The sequence below is a fragment of the Zootoca vivipara genome, chromosome 10 (genome assembly GCF_965207765.1).
Source record: "Zootoca vivipara chromosome 10, rZooViv2.hap1.1, whole genome shotgun sequence".
In the NCBI taxonomy this organism is placed as follows: Eukaryota; Metazoa; Chordata; class Lepidosauria; order Squamata; family Lacertidae; genus Zootoca; species Zootoca vivipara.
The window spans coordinates 28,969,202-28,984,334 of NC_142593.1; the positions used below are offsets into that span (position 1 = coordinate 28,969,202).

Sequence of the window (15,133 nt, forward strand, 5' to 3'; positions counted from 1 at the left end):
CAAAGAACACATCTCCTAGTGATGGCGCTGCTCCCAATTAAGGCTTACACCCCCTCATCGCTATAAATCTACGTCACTGCTATGTCTTGCAATCTGAGCTTGTACCCTCTGTGCTTTCTGTTCTGAGACTTTCTGAGCTCTTCTCAACCTTGGGGAAGGCGGTGGAGGAATGCTATCCAGAGACTGTGAATCTGTTAGCCCTCTCTCTTCTAGTGTTTCTTCTCCTAGCTGTTCCCCATCCAGTATTTCCCAGCTTCTGCCTTCTGAACTATCATAGAATCATAGAGTTGGAAGAGACCACAAGGGCCATCCAGTCCAACCCCCTGCCAAGCAGGAAACACCATCAAAGCATTCCTGACAAATGACCGTCAAGCCTCTGCTTAAAGCCCTCCAAAGAAGGAGACTCCACCACCCTCCTATGTCCCTCTGCAAGCCAGCGTTCCAAATCTATACTGTCCTCCTGCTCCTGGAACGATTCAGGATCTGGAGCAGGAGCAGAGGGAGAGGGAGGGGGAGGCTCCCACCATTCCTCCTCAGTGCAGCCCTCTGCAGCATGGTCCCTGACAGCAGGGTTTGTTTTGACCCTTCCACTCCACACAGAAGCAACTGTATGTCCATGGAATTTAGAAAACAAATGGGTGTGTGAAGTCAGGGTGGGAAGCCTGCTTGAAGTGAGCTGCACAGCAACAGCGGCACAAAAGGGGGCAGAGAGGCAGCCCGGCTGGTGGTCACCAGGATGGGACTGAGGCAAGGAAAACCAGCAGCCAAGGGGAGGTCTCAGGTGTGCGGGGACCTGAAAGATGCCAACATTGCCAACTTGGAGATCCACCAGCTTTACACTGCCTTGCTACGCCCCTTCTACATCCTGGCAACTGCAGCACGGCAGATTTTGCCCTATCCAAGCTGCCCCTCGGGAGTGAATTACCTTTATGTGTAGCCCAGTTACAACCGAGGAAAGTTGTGTGGCATTAGAACTGCTTACATTGAACTGCCGGGCTTGAAATTCCAGATCAGATCATGTTGTGCTTTGCAGAATCTATATCTAGAATGTGGCAGATTGTATTATTTATTTATCAGTACCAAATTGGGTGGCTTGTATTATTATTATTATTATTATTATTATTATTATTATTATTATTATTATTAAAAAATAATACAGAAAGGAAAGAATACCCTTCCATCATCGGGTGCTCCAGAGCTCCTGTATATGTAAAAAAAAACTCTAGATGGTGGTGAAAATAAATACCATTTAATTTCTCAATTTCAATAAACAATCATGATTTGTTTATACCATGCAGGAGGAAGCTAGATACATCTAATTATATATATATATATATATATATATATATATATATATATATATATATATATGATTTGAAAGGCAAACAAAACATTACCTGACAATCAAAATGCTATACTCCTGCCTGTCAAACTTTATTTTACCATTATGAGTGGGTGTGTTCACACCATACATTTGGAGCACCATGATACCACCTTGAACAGTCATGGCTTCCCCCAAAGGATTCTGGGAGCTGTAGTTCATTGCTAAAAGTTATTATCACAATTCCCCTTCCAGAGCTACAGTTCCCAGAGATTCTTCTGAAGAGCTATGGATTGTTAAACCACTCTGGGAATTGTATGTTTGGGAAGGAAACAGGGGTCTCCTAACAATTCTCAGCATCCTTGACAAACTATAGCTCCCAGAGCTATTTGGAGAAAGCCATGAGTGTTTGACATGGCACCATAGTGTTTTAAATGCATGCTGTGAATGTAGCCACAGTCTTTACACTCAAAAGCATTCCACGACATTCTCATAGTATTCTCTCTCATGAGCCTCTGTAAATCGTAATGCAAGGAACACAGACTCTATTTATGCATTTGATATTTTAAATACTACTAATGGGTTATTTCTGCCCTTTGTATGTTGTTCTATAAAAGGATTTAAGTTTATTTGGGAATTGTAAAAGAGAGACCCAGAGAGAAAGAAAGAGTTCTCGCTGCACAAAATTCAGATTTGCAGCATTAAATCAGAGCTGGGTTTTTCTTCAGTGTCTCCAAAGCACAGCTCCGCTACTGAAACCCTACCCCTGCCCTACAGAATGCCCTTGCGATTCCAGTATGGAGTAGATACAGGCAATCTGAGTGAATTGAACCAGACAACTTTATAGCTCTGTGATGTGCTGAAAGAGTGGATGGGACCGAGAACTGTTTTCATCGTTTTCTGAAGTCCCAAAATATTGCATCAGGAAACAATGGATCATATCACAAAACATATGAAATATACATGAAAATAATGTTAATCCAAAAAGCAGAGTGTTGTGAAGACAGTAATTTCCATTAGCAGCATAAATAGAATGCCGAGAAGAAAATGACAACAACGAAACAATGCTGGTAACTTATCCGTGATGCTGAGACAGGGAGAAGTAATGTGTATGGCTGTTTACAGAAAGTAGGTTTTATTTAGCAGATCTATTTTCAACTGGTTATACAGAATACATATTCTAAATGTGCTTGTGACTCTAAATTGAGGGGTGTGCGTTTGTGAGACAGATGATGGGTTTGGCACTGTGCTGATAAAGATTCATTAAAAGTTAAGGCATCATCCAAAACGGGGACCATGCTGAATTGTTGAGTTTTTCCTATCTCTACAATTATTCGAACACCCATCAAATTAGTACCACAAACCCAAGGAGGCTTTGCGCTTGCATTTCTGGAGCATGATGCTGCATGGCGACATTTCTATTTATGTGTGTATAATCCCTTATAGCTTGCCTTACAGTTTGGGAGACTCTCAAGGCAGCTTACAAAAGAGTTTTGTAATAAGATCACATTCACGTCTAGCGGAGGAAGAGAAAATACAAGGTGTCCTTATGGTACCAGAGCTATCACACTTGTCTTTGTTCTCCTCATTGCCATGACAGTACAGTAGTTGCTGCTGAATTCATCTGAGGCAAGGGAGTGGGGCTGAAAAATGGGAACTCTCTCAGTCTGTGATGGAGGCAGTATTCCCTGACTGGCAGTTGGCTATTGCCGGACAAAAACTCCTACTGATGTCCTCTAAGGAAAGACTGTAGGCCTGAACCTACTTTTCTGATTGTGGTCTCGGGTGGCGGATGCAGGCCTTGGGAGGAATCCTTTAGTCATCTACATAAATAGGGGGGCGTGGGGCGGTGACCCTCCACTGCCCCCATTGCGGCGGTGATAACAGGGTTCTTGTAAATGGGGCTAAGGGGGAGGCATTGACCATACACAATAGGCTGTCATTGTCCTCCCTCTCCAGCGGCTGCGATTGATGGGGGGGGGCTATCTGCTTGAACATATGTTCTCCAGAGAGCTAGCCAACCCCCCCCCCCACATGCTGGAGAACCCTGAAATTACCCAGATCCCCAGCTGGGGGCTGGGAAGGATATACGTCCAATGCCTGAGCCAAGGTCTCCCTACATCCGAATTCTTAATAAAAGTTGTGGCCAATTTTAATCCCATAGAACGTGGCCTTGTGTCATCATTTCGCTCGGGAGCTGCCTGGGGCTTTGGGGGACTCCGCCTGACTGTGCAATGACCGTTCCCCACATAAAAGGGGAGGCACATTTTGCACGGTCGCATGCAGCCCCCCTGGGGCAGCCCTGGAAGTTCGGAGGCTGGCTCTGCCTTCCTGGGCTGGATACTGGTGGTCTCCGCCCACGCAGTTACCTGTCCAATCCAGCTCGGGGAGGCGTTGCCAGGGGGATTGGCCAGGTAGGAGGAGGTAACCTTACCTTGAACACAGCTGAAGCAGAGTCATTCCTGGGAAGCAGTCGACGGCTCCAGAGCTTTCCCACCCTCCACTCCCAAAAATTAATGATTGCATTACAGGTTATTTTCTTCCACAGGCGTACACGCACGCAGGCGCTGCTACGACAAGGCTGCTGTTGAAGGGCCGGAAAGGAATTTTCCCTCTCCAACCATTTTTCTTAGAACACTCTCTGCTGTGAAATTTCAGCTCAGTTGATTGTGAACAAAACTGTAGTTACTTCATTAAATAGCTGGAGGAACATCTCCTTCAAAGAAACCTGCCCATGCATTACAACAATTAATAGTCTTCCATCTTTTGGATAAATGTGTATTATGTGTGTATAAAGGAGATAGCTTTCTCTGTGATGGCACCTCATTTGTGAAATAAAGGTGGCACTAACACTGTATTCCTGTTGGCATCAGGGTGATTACTGGTTAATGGTCCAGAACGGTTGGCCAAGATTTCATCAATAGAAGCTTAGGGCTGAAATGAAACTCCCCAATAGAGAACTGAATATGGACAGCTGTAAAGTGAGAACCATGTGGATCTCTAGGGGAAGGGAGCACAGCCTAGGTGCTACATAATTGATGGCAGATTCTTTCCTTGGTCCAGAGCAGGACTCCAAAATGCTCTGAGCCAAACTTAGGCTAGTCCACCCCAGGATTTATGGTGGGCAAACAGGGGGTGGGGAGTGAATTCTGGAAGGAAGAACATCACTCTGCATGTAACAGTGAGCAAAGAAGGCACTCTAAAATAAACCTGTTCATCTAACAAGGACTGTCTGAGTTCAGGTTCTTATTTCTAAGTCTAGGCCTCTGAACACATGAGATGCTGCTTAGAGCAACACAAGGGGTCTGCAGCATTGGGCACTTGCCAAGGCCACAGTCTAGCAGGGCATCCACTGCTGATCCTCAGACTTCCTCAGACCATTTCTTCTCCTCTTTCTCCTTCTCTTAGAATTGTTGCCTGTTCCAATTGCACTCTTCCAGGTCATGTGCCTGGAAGCTGCCTCCACTTACTTTGTTTCCTCATTCTGGGAGGAGATGCAGAATAGGCACAGAAGGAGAGGGTGATAGTATGAAGGAGGGGCCCCTGCTTAAGGCACCTTGTTCTAAGCCCCCCCCCAAATCTGGACCTAACAGTGTGTGCTACTTCCAAAAAGTCCCTGCCCTGTGTTACAACCAGCAATGCCTCTGTGACAGTGGCAGGACCTAGCTATTGCACCCAGAGACTTGAATGCTGAACCCAGAATCCACTAATACATTTCTTCTCTCCTGATGGAAGCCTTGCTTTCAGGAGCCAGACAGCTTCCCTTGAAAGCAAGTGCTTGGAACCACCTAAGTAGCATTTGCTGGAAACAATGAAGGAAGGGGCACTCAGAGCACGTATTTTTGGGGTCATATGGCAGCCCTTTCTATCAAAATTAATGCATATAGTGTTGGCGGTTTGCTGATAACTGGGGGAAGAGAGTGGAAATCAAATTGGTTCTAATATTGCTCCAAATCCCCTACCATTTTTCTCTTCTACATGCTCAACCTTTCTCTTTGTGAGTCTCTCTCGCTATCTCCTTAGCTCTTGTTTCTCATCTGCTGCCAGCTTTCCTCCCAATGCCAGCTTAATAATTCATCGTGCCCCTCCCTGGAGCTAGCCAGCAGTTAACGGATAAGACTCTGAGGAAGCAGTAATAGAAACCGCATTCACAGAAAACCTTCCTTCAAATGGGTCATAGTCCATTCAGATTGCTTTGAAAGGGATGTGTACATAGTCTGTTCTAAATGGTAACCTTGCTGTTGTTTTAAAGACCTAATGAAAAAGAAGCCTCTGTAGTACAAGGAACTAATAAGCAAATCCTTCTTCATGAAGATCTATTTTAGGAAATAGGAAGCTCGTTTTCAAATACCAAATGAGGAAAGGAATGGAACTGGAGATGGAGGTTTAGTTGGATGAGATGGCATTGTGCTTCTTGGCCTCAGTCCAAAGTTATGTGGACACACGGGGTGGGCTCATCATGCATTGCTGACCATGCTCATGCCTAGCTGCCTCGTCAGCACTACCAGCTCTGTCAGAGTGGATCCATTCCTCTCTCTGGAAGACAGAGGAGTTTAACAAGGACCAGCCCTCTGCCACAAGGAAGTTGTGAGGTTGCCTGGATTCCACTACCAAGCCCTTCAAGCCAGGATCAATGCTGTCCAAGCTGACAGAACTGAACATCTGGCCTCCACTTCAACTCAGTCTGGGAAGTCACTTGTGCAGCATCCTTGCACACACTTTCCTTAAGCTGGGAGAAGATGTGTATTTAAGTCTGAGCCACATGTGCATCCCCAAGGCGGAACTACCCCACTTGAGTACAAAAAAAGCGCTAAACATTGCCCTACATAGGTGGGGACTGTAATTGATATTTAAAGAGGCAGACAAAGTACTAATACAAGGCACTTTCAGAATGCAATTCGTGACATTTCTGGAATTGTATGGCCTGTATTTTATTGCACAACATGAAACATGGAAATCATGCAGGTTTACAGAATGCTTACAGTGGCACTCAGACACCTCTGCAGACCTTTTGACAGAGCACATTCTTGGAAAATGCTCTTGAGATTGCCTTGGGTGAGACTGTTACCATTAAACAGGGCCGGGGGAATCTTCAGCCCTCCAAAGTTTGTCAAACTTCAATTCCCATCATCCAACTTCTCTTCGAAAAACTTAATGTAGATACTCTGCTACCACCTCTCAGAAAGCAAAGTGCCGGAACAGCAGAGGTGAGTGTTGGTACAGGACCCATCTTGCACCCAGAAGAATCTGAAACTGAAAAACATCACCTGAAATCAAAAAAGTTCCAGAAAACATCTTCTTTCCCAGAAAGTTTACAATCATTTCTTTTTATTTTAAGATGCTCCAAAACAGAAAGAATCAACTAGAGGGTGTGCATGGGTTTTCCCTCCTCCCATAAGGTTCTACTTTAAGACCTCCATATGCTCAGTTTTAATAATTTGTTTTCAGAAACCAGGAATGATTCCAAAAGAGTTATGAAAATAATGTGGCTCTTATTAAAAGGGAAGAAAGAAATCTGAAGTCCAGGTACCATATCTCTGCAAGAGACCCATTAAAAAAAGGAGCAGAAGAAGCTGTACATGACCTTTATTTACTTCTTTCCCAGAATCAGATTTCAATTTTTTTGTCAATTTTTTTACTGCAATGTCAAGCTTGATATCACTGTTATTTATGACTATGTATCTGCATGGGTTAGGGTAGCTACCTTCCTACACATCTTATATGGGCTGTGTAGATCTGTAACCATTTGAAAGAAGAACCATGAGAACATGTGGCAGAACAACATTTTAATTATAGCACTGAATAGATGGCCCTAGTGAACGAATAGAAAGTGATTGTCCCACAATAAGTGTCCAGGATGGAAACACCTCCTTGGGTCTTAACTAGTGATGCAGCAAATTTGCAATCTGGGGAATTAATAATATTTTGAGCTGGGACCATACTTTTCACTCAGATCTGTCTTGAATTGGGATTAACCCCATAGCTGGTCAGCCCCCCCCCACTACTCCCCCCTCCAATTCACAGGCAAAATATATCCCTTGCTTTTAAGAAGGGTGAGTGAGTAAGTAGTCATGGGACTACTTCAACACTGGGGGGGGGGCAGGAGGAATTCTCAGAATGAGCCACTAGTGAGTTTTGGCCATGCATTCCTCTAACCATGGCGGTTAGATGTTTATGGGCTTTAATCTACCCTTGGTGTTAATAGCTCTTAGTAGCTAACTCGTGTGGTTGCTAATGGTCTCAGGCCTCCTTGGATGACTTCAGGACTAGGAGGAGGTATGGACAGAAAAGGAGGGTGGAAGAACCCAACAGCATTGGGCAGGCAAAGAGGGAGGAAACTATAGTAGTATTTTCTTTCACTAAGTAAATAAAAAGCCCTTCCTGTATCAAAGAGAGATGGATGAAACTTTCAGTTTCAGTTCATAACAGGGTAGGGAACTGGGTTTCAAATCTTGAGATCAGTTTGCTTCTGTATCATCTTGTAATTTTTTTTTAAGTACTTATGAAAGTTCATCATCATTTTAGTACACATTTCTCCCATTACAAAGTTATTTGCATACAGCTTTGCCTAATAGAACATTTCTGCAAGCAGTTTACCCTAATACAATGGATTTCTGTATGTTATTTTCACTAAAATGTATGTTTGCTTGTACTTTCTGCTAATATACCCATGTGTTGGTTGGGGAACTGCATCACAAAATTCAGAAAAGGGTGACTCTTGAAGGCTCCCTGTATTTCAGTTTGTGTATTGTTCCATGTAGTGTTAATTAGTCCACATTATAATGCAAACTGAACCAGATTTCTCCCATACCCCATAGTATCCCGCTATTACTGAAGTACAGTTAATGTACATTCAGAAGTAAAGCATAAAGCTGCAACTGCTTTTGTTTTCTCTCTCCAAACTGTTGCTTCTCTGCCACACACACATACACTACCTAAATTCAGATTTTCAGCTCTTTGGGGCAAGGAACTGAGGAGGAGGAGTAGGAGGATGGAGGATTAAGCAGCCACATCTAACAGCTGCTCCAAATCTCTAAACCTGGACTGCGCCACCTCCTTGAGTTGGAAAAATGAACAAGCTCCGTTTAATTTGAGATGGGAACTTTCATCTTGCAAAGGGCTATCTCTTGAATAAAAGCACGTTTTGAAGCGTATGTGACTGATGGAGCTCTGAATGAGGAAACAGGGACACGGCATTATTGCTAGCCATTCTACAAAAGTTATTGAAACAGTTCAAGGGAAGAAGTTCACTGAGACAATGGTCAAAGGGGGCACCTTTAATGCAATGAACATAAGCTGTCTTGCTTCCTAGTGGTGTGCTGGGATATCTTCCAACTAGGCGAGATGGAAATAGCAAGTGCAAAAATAATAATAATCTTTAAACGGAAAGAATAAATGTTACGGCTAAAATAACAAACATGAAATTTTACTTCATTGGGTGATCTATTGAGCTTTCTAATTTGATTTCCAGCTTTGCTCATGTAATGCGTGCATTACATTTATTTGTTTTATACCATGCCACTATCTTATATTGTATATACAGTGGTACATCGGTTTTCGAATGTAATCCGTTCCGGAAGACCGTTCTGAAACTTTCAAAAACCGAAAGCTCAACAGCCGACAGCTAGGCCTTAGGATCTTACACTCAGCGGAAGCCCCATGGCATTTTCAACTTCCGAGGCATGTTCTGGGTTCACGGTGTTCAAAACCCAAAATGTTTGTCAATGCAGACATTCAAAACCGAGGTACCACTGTATTCTGTGTCCCAAGCAATCTAGAAATGGGTGCTGGAGACCAATGCATCCTTTACCTTCTTATTGCTCTATTCCCATTTTGAGTCCTCTCAATGTGGTCTAACAAGAGAACTCAGGCATCTGAAAAAGTGCAGAACATGAACGAGCCTTCTGGCTACAGTTCCAGGTGCATGCTGAGAATCCTGAGTTGAAAGAAAACGGCACATCTCTTATTTGGAGATGAAATGCAGAACGTTCCTTGTGTGAGAAAGTGCGCACGCACACATATACCATTAAAGAGGTGCTCAGCTCTGACTGCACTGATCACCTGTTTTGGGAGAGCTGGCTTCTGACATCCCCTTCCCTGTCTTCCTCTTGAGAAACCATACATTCGATGGGAGAATATTTGATGGGTTGGAAGCACTCCACTTTGCTTTGGTTCCTTGGAAATGTAGCAGACTCAACTAGGAACATGTTAGCATGGCTATGCTTTTATCTTTTTTATCTGGAGCTGTTGATGGATTGCACATCTTTTTAGTCAATTAACCAGGTGATTTTTAATTAACTGACTGATAAAATATTTTCCGGCCAGGTTTTGTTTTGTTTCAATGCACTGGCATGGTCATAGTGACAACCATATGTTTACAGCACCCTTTCATGGGCACTGATGTGCATTTGGGGTGCAGATACATGCCACGGAGGGAATTTGTATAGACTTCCTTTTCTTCCTGCAGAGCATGGGTTATTTTAGTGTGCAAGTTGGCACACTGGGGAGGAGAGTGATGGTTGGCTGCATGAATTGGAGGCATGCTTGGGACTCCCACCGAAAGCACTGGTTGCCATTCCTCACTTCTGTGTGCATCCAGACTAAGAGTCAGCCAGGAAGTGGGTGTGAAATATTGAGTCCTGTGCTGATTGCATATCTTGCATCCAGTACTGCTCACAGGGGGTGGGTCATATTAATTGGCTGAAGTATTTTCTTAGCACAAAAGAGGTCTGTGTCACAGGCCTTAGTGACTTTCCTGATTAAATAACATACTTTTTAGAAACACGTGTGAACAAAGCTTTCATTAATGAATCACACCGAATGGCATTAAAATTGCTACCACAACAGGATTCTTTTTTTCTTTCTTTTTTTGTCTGAGTCAGAAGGAAAGGATTCTGTGTAACGTGAAAGCTTGCTTTTGGTATTTTTAAGACCTCACTGAGAGATCTTGTCTTTTTTGATCTGTATATCTCCTTTTGTGGGACCACCAGAGCCAATACTCTTAGTAAAAAGAAAATAACCCACATTTCTTCAACCCAAAAACGACAAAGCACCAAGTTTGCTGAGAAGTTTCTGTCATAGTTACTTAGAATTTTGAAAAAAAGCTGGGCTATAGATACACGCTAAGGCTTATTCAAGCATAAGCGTCTCTCGGTGCCTGGGGCGAGGACTGTGTGAGATGAAGTGTAGCACTGAGCTCCATTTGTCTGAAGGTTTATTTGACTGACAGGTGTTTGTTGTAAGCTGCAATTAATGTGTCAATTGTTTTTCACGTCACAATGATTTTTTCACACTTAGTAATGGGTGTATAGCTTTAAATCAATCCAGCACCATGGCAATGAAAACGCCTGCATTGCTTTTTCCCTTGGGATCTGGGAAAACTGCTGCACTTTGCTCCCGATTCCTGCCAGCAAGTAAGGCAACAGCTGTAATATCAAATGGGTAGTTGAAGGGCAGAGGAGAAAAACCACACAAATGCATCAGCCGTACTGATAACTGGTGACAGTGATATGGAAAGCTGATCCTTTGACACTTGCGTATATAAACCAATGCTCTGGATAAAACGGCAGCATGATTCCTTCCTACAGAACAGATAACAATCGTTCTACATAATTTTTATGAGCTAGGTGCGTACAGCTGAGTGGTTTGTGATATAAAGGAGATTGGAGCTAGCATAGAATAGCAATGATTATATATATATATATATATATATATATATATATATATATATATTCATTGGATTTTTAGCAGGCCTTTGTTCTATGGGACCAAAAAGCTTCCAAACCAGTCTCCCTCCCAGGGACTGCCCAGAACCGGAAATGCTTAAGTTTGGAAGGTTACTGCATCATATGCCTTGGGCCCATACCCTGAACTAAAGGGAAGGAGCTAAGAAGCCTCTGGTTCAAATCTTACTTTAGATATCAACTCAGTAGGTGGCTCAAGTGGTGACATCAGAGCTGGACTTTGAGGCAGAAGTCCTCCCTCCACACCCCAACCCGGATCTGTAGAATAAGCAGGAATTTCCCCAAATGCAGCAGGATTGGCTTACCATGTTTTGAAGTAAGTGAACTTGTACACATTACCATCTGCAAAGCGCTCCCCCCTAGGGCTGCCAGACTCAAGAGAGGACAGGACTTCTGTGCCTTTAATTGCCCTGCTCTCTTTTGAGTCTGGAAACCTTAAAGAGAAACCAGCAGACCCTTTGCTTTGAAATTAAACAAAGGGTCTGCTGGTTTCTCTTTAAGGTTTCCAGACTCAAAAGAGAGCAGGGCAATTAAAGGCACAGAAGTCCTGTCCTCTATTGAGTCTGGCAACCCTACTCCCCCGCCCCCAAATGGTAAGTTCAATGTCTAAAATTGCCTACTTGGCATCTGCCGACACCAGACCTTCTATCTCCAAGACTAGACAGAAATAATAATAATAGTAATGATAACTTGCTTTATATGGTAGCTGTAAAAAAAAAATCCTTGCTCCTACTCCTTCTGCCTTTGTGAGCTTCTGCTAGTTTGCAGCCCCTCAACCTGAGTCCAACCTGTGTAAAATATATTTTAACAAGTTAAACCACAAACTCCTCTCTTCAAACTTGGCTCTCCTCTTCTCCACCTTTCCCTATGTGTAAATAAATGTGAGTGTGCACCTGGCCCTCAGTCCCCCCCCCCCCGGTTCATTTTCTGTCATGTGCTCATTGATTGACCTTGGAGACTGACTTTTTTTCTCAGTCTTGGCCCTCTTTCTCTGATTCCCACCCATATATGGTAATACTACACTGAGCCACATTTCAGACAGCATGTCAGGGCAAACCTGGTAAAGAAGGGAAGGGATAATACTCTTTTTAAAAATAAAATTAAAAAAAATGTTGTTCTTATTTACTGTAGCTAGGGATGGATCCTAGAATCATAGAGCTGGAATGTACCCCAAGGGTCATCTAGTCCTGACAGTATATATCTCTGAGTACAAGAACAACCTGTCTCTACACACACATAAGTGTTTGGGTGAAAGAGTGTATGCTTTTTTGATTATTCATCTCAACTTTGGGAGGAGGGGCAAGAGATTATAATATATATATTAAACTGCTCTGAAGCTTTTTAAAATCAAACGGTGTATACCATAGCTGCCAAGTTATCCCTTTTTTTTTTTAAGGGATTTCCCCTTATGCTGAATAGGCTTCCTCGCGAGAAAAGGGAAAACTTGGCAGCTATGGTGTATACACTTAATGAAATAAATAAATATAAATTGAATATATAAATCAAACTAGTATCGTGCACAGATGTACACAGACTCGTCAGTAGCAAACGAGTTCAGTGAGCTTGCTCCCAGGAAAACGTGTCTAGTACATTTTGAGGAATTGGGATCATTTAATGAGTCCCTGTAAGTCTATCTAAGCACATTAGCCCTATCAATTGCTTAGATGCAACGATGCAGTGAGAATGCCAATAAATAAAAAAGACAAAAGATTTTTACTACTCACAGAATGGCTGTAAGTCTCTGTGCTCATTAGGGAAGTGGTGTAAAAAAGAAAAAGAAAAGAAAAAGAAAAACCTGCTGGCATGCACATGTAAAACAAATTAATTTTGTATTAAAAACTTTCCCCCCGAAACATTTGTTTTTCATCTGGCATCAAATGAAATTTAATTTCAAGTTGTTTTATGTCATTTTCAAAAAGATGCACAGGAGGTTCCTAAACTTATGTATACACATCTCATTATTTCTCAGTAGGATCTGTGTTTTTACCACCTGCTCGTAATTGGGAACACTTACCCTAATGCCACTATAGCAAACTTTACCATTGGGCTCTTCTTACAATACAGTTTTAATCTCTTTTTGCATTGTTCCATACCACATTTCAAAAAGTGAGAGGAAATAAAGGAAGCATAGCTGCCAAGTTATCCCTTTTTTAAAGGGATTTTCCCTTATGCTGAATAGGCTTCCTCGCGAGAAAAGGGAAAACTTGGCAGCTATGAAAGGAAGTTGCATATGGGCTCAGGTTATCTGAAAGCAGCATTCTCCCATAGGAGCGTGCACAGATTTAAGATCCTTTGAAGAGACCCATCTGTCTGTCCCACCAGCATCTGAAGTGTAGGAATGTAGGGAGATGCTGAATCAAACCACTGGTCCTTTTAGTTCAGTACTGCATATAATGACTAGCAGTGATGGCCACCTCAGGACAAGTTCCCTCTCCCTCTCAGTGCTCCAGTGTGTCGGGAAATGGGAGGTCAATGGTGCCCCACCTGCAGTGGCTCTAGCAGTGGTTCTCCAGGGTTTCCAACAAAGTTCTCTCTCAGCCCTACCTGGAGATGCCAGGGATGGAGCCTGTGATCTTCTCCACACAAAGCAGATGCTCTACCACTGAGCTACAGCCCTTCCCTGAAGCACACTTAGTGGGAACTCAAAAGACTGCTACTAGGTACTGATAGCTCAGTTGCCAGAGCATGAGACTCTTAATCTCAGGGTTGTGGGTTTGAGCCCCAGGTTGAGCAAAGGTTGCTTGCATTGCAGGGGTTGGGCCAGATGACCCTCAAGAGACTACAGTTCTATGAAGCTCTACCACTCTTTGCCAAGGGAGGCCCATGGCTACCCCATCTCTAACATCCACTGGCAGGCAAACACATTTTTATTTAGACAGGACGGCCATTAGATCAGTTCCTCCAGCTTAAGTCCTCAGATGTGAACTTCACTGGTGGTGTCCAATTAATTCCTGTTAAAGTTCTGATTGACATGGATCACTCTAGGGTATTTCAGAGATCAGCTCAATACCTATGAACCTACCTATTCTTTTAACTTCGGAAGTCCTGCTTCCAATGTTCCTACCATAGAAACTCTGAGGTCACAAATACAATTTTCTTTCCAATGGTTTTATTGTTGTTGTATCTTTTTAATCACACTGTTATTAGATCTATGCTCTTCTTTTTGTTTGGAGCTGTTTTTGAATTTTGCTATTTAACTATTTAACATGGATCATTCTGAAAAAAGGCAGCAGAGAAATAGATAGATAGATGATAGATAGATAGATAGATAGATGATAGATAGATAGATAGATAGATAGATAGATAGATATGATAGATAGATATGTTGGCAGCTACTGACATACTCACACAAGTTTTGTACTTGGTCTGGAGTTCAAGCACCCGTTTTATTCCTCTGAATATCCTTAGAATTTGTTGTATGATTCCAAGCAATTGCTATGTTTCCAGCGGTCTCCTGTGGTAGGATGGTCACAAGAAAATGCTGTTACTGCTGTCGTAAGCATGCCTAGAGTGTAGCAAGAGTAATGATGAACAGTGTATCATATAAAATATATAAAATCTCATTGGTTAAGTAAAAATGTGTAAATGTTTCCTTTAAAACCTCTGAATAACCATACTTTACATCTTGGCAATTCATATTTATAAGCCACGCTCCTGTACCTCACTAGCCTATTCCAACGGCACTGAAACATCTCTAAACAATGTCTAACATTGCCAGAGAAGAGAGAAAGACTGAGAAGCCGTCTCTGCAATGTATCATTTGACAGGAAGTCAAGCTATCAGAACAAAGCTTTATAGGAATCAATCTTACACCCATACATGGTGTATGTCCTAGTTACTATACAGATATGAAGAGGGCCATTAGGGCTTCTTATCAGCTATATATTGGAGTAATTAAAAGGTTTGATAGCATTAACCTGCGCTGTGAAAGTCTCCAGACAATGCACTCTATCAGTCATCTGACCCTGGAGTTTAAACAGTTAGTGTTTCTCCTCTACTTTTCAAAGGACACACAGCTGGTTATGTAGAAGTCAGTGGTTTATTTATTTTTTAAAACACCATTTTCTTT

General features: G+C 42.6%; 1 long non-coding RNA gene across 1 annotated transcript; it reads right to left on the minus strand.

Moving 5' to 3' along the window:
* Positions 1-6,233: 6,233 nt before the first annotated feature.
* On the minus strand, positions 6,234-14,569 carry LOC148684414 (uncharacterized). Its single transcript, XR_015946208.1, has 2 exons — positions 14,413-14,569; positions 6,234-6,574 (listed from the first exon to the last, which is right to left on the minus strand). It is a non-coding gene; the product is annotated as an uncharacterized LOC148684414 (long non-coding RNA).
* Between the last annotated feature and the right edge of the window lie 564 nt (positions 14,570-15,133).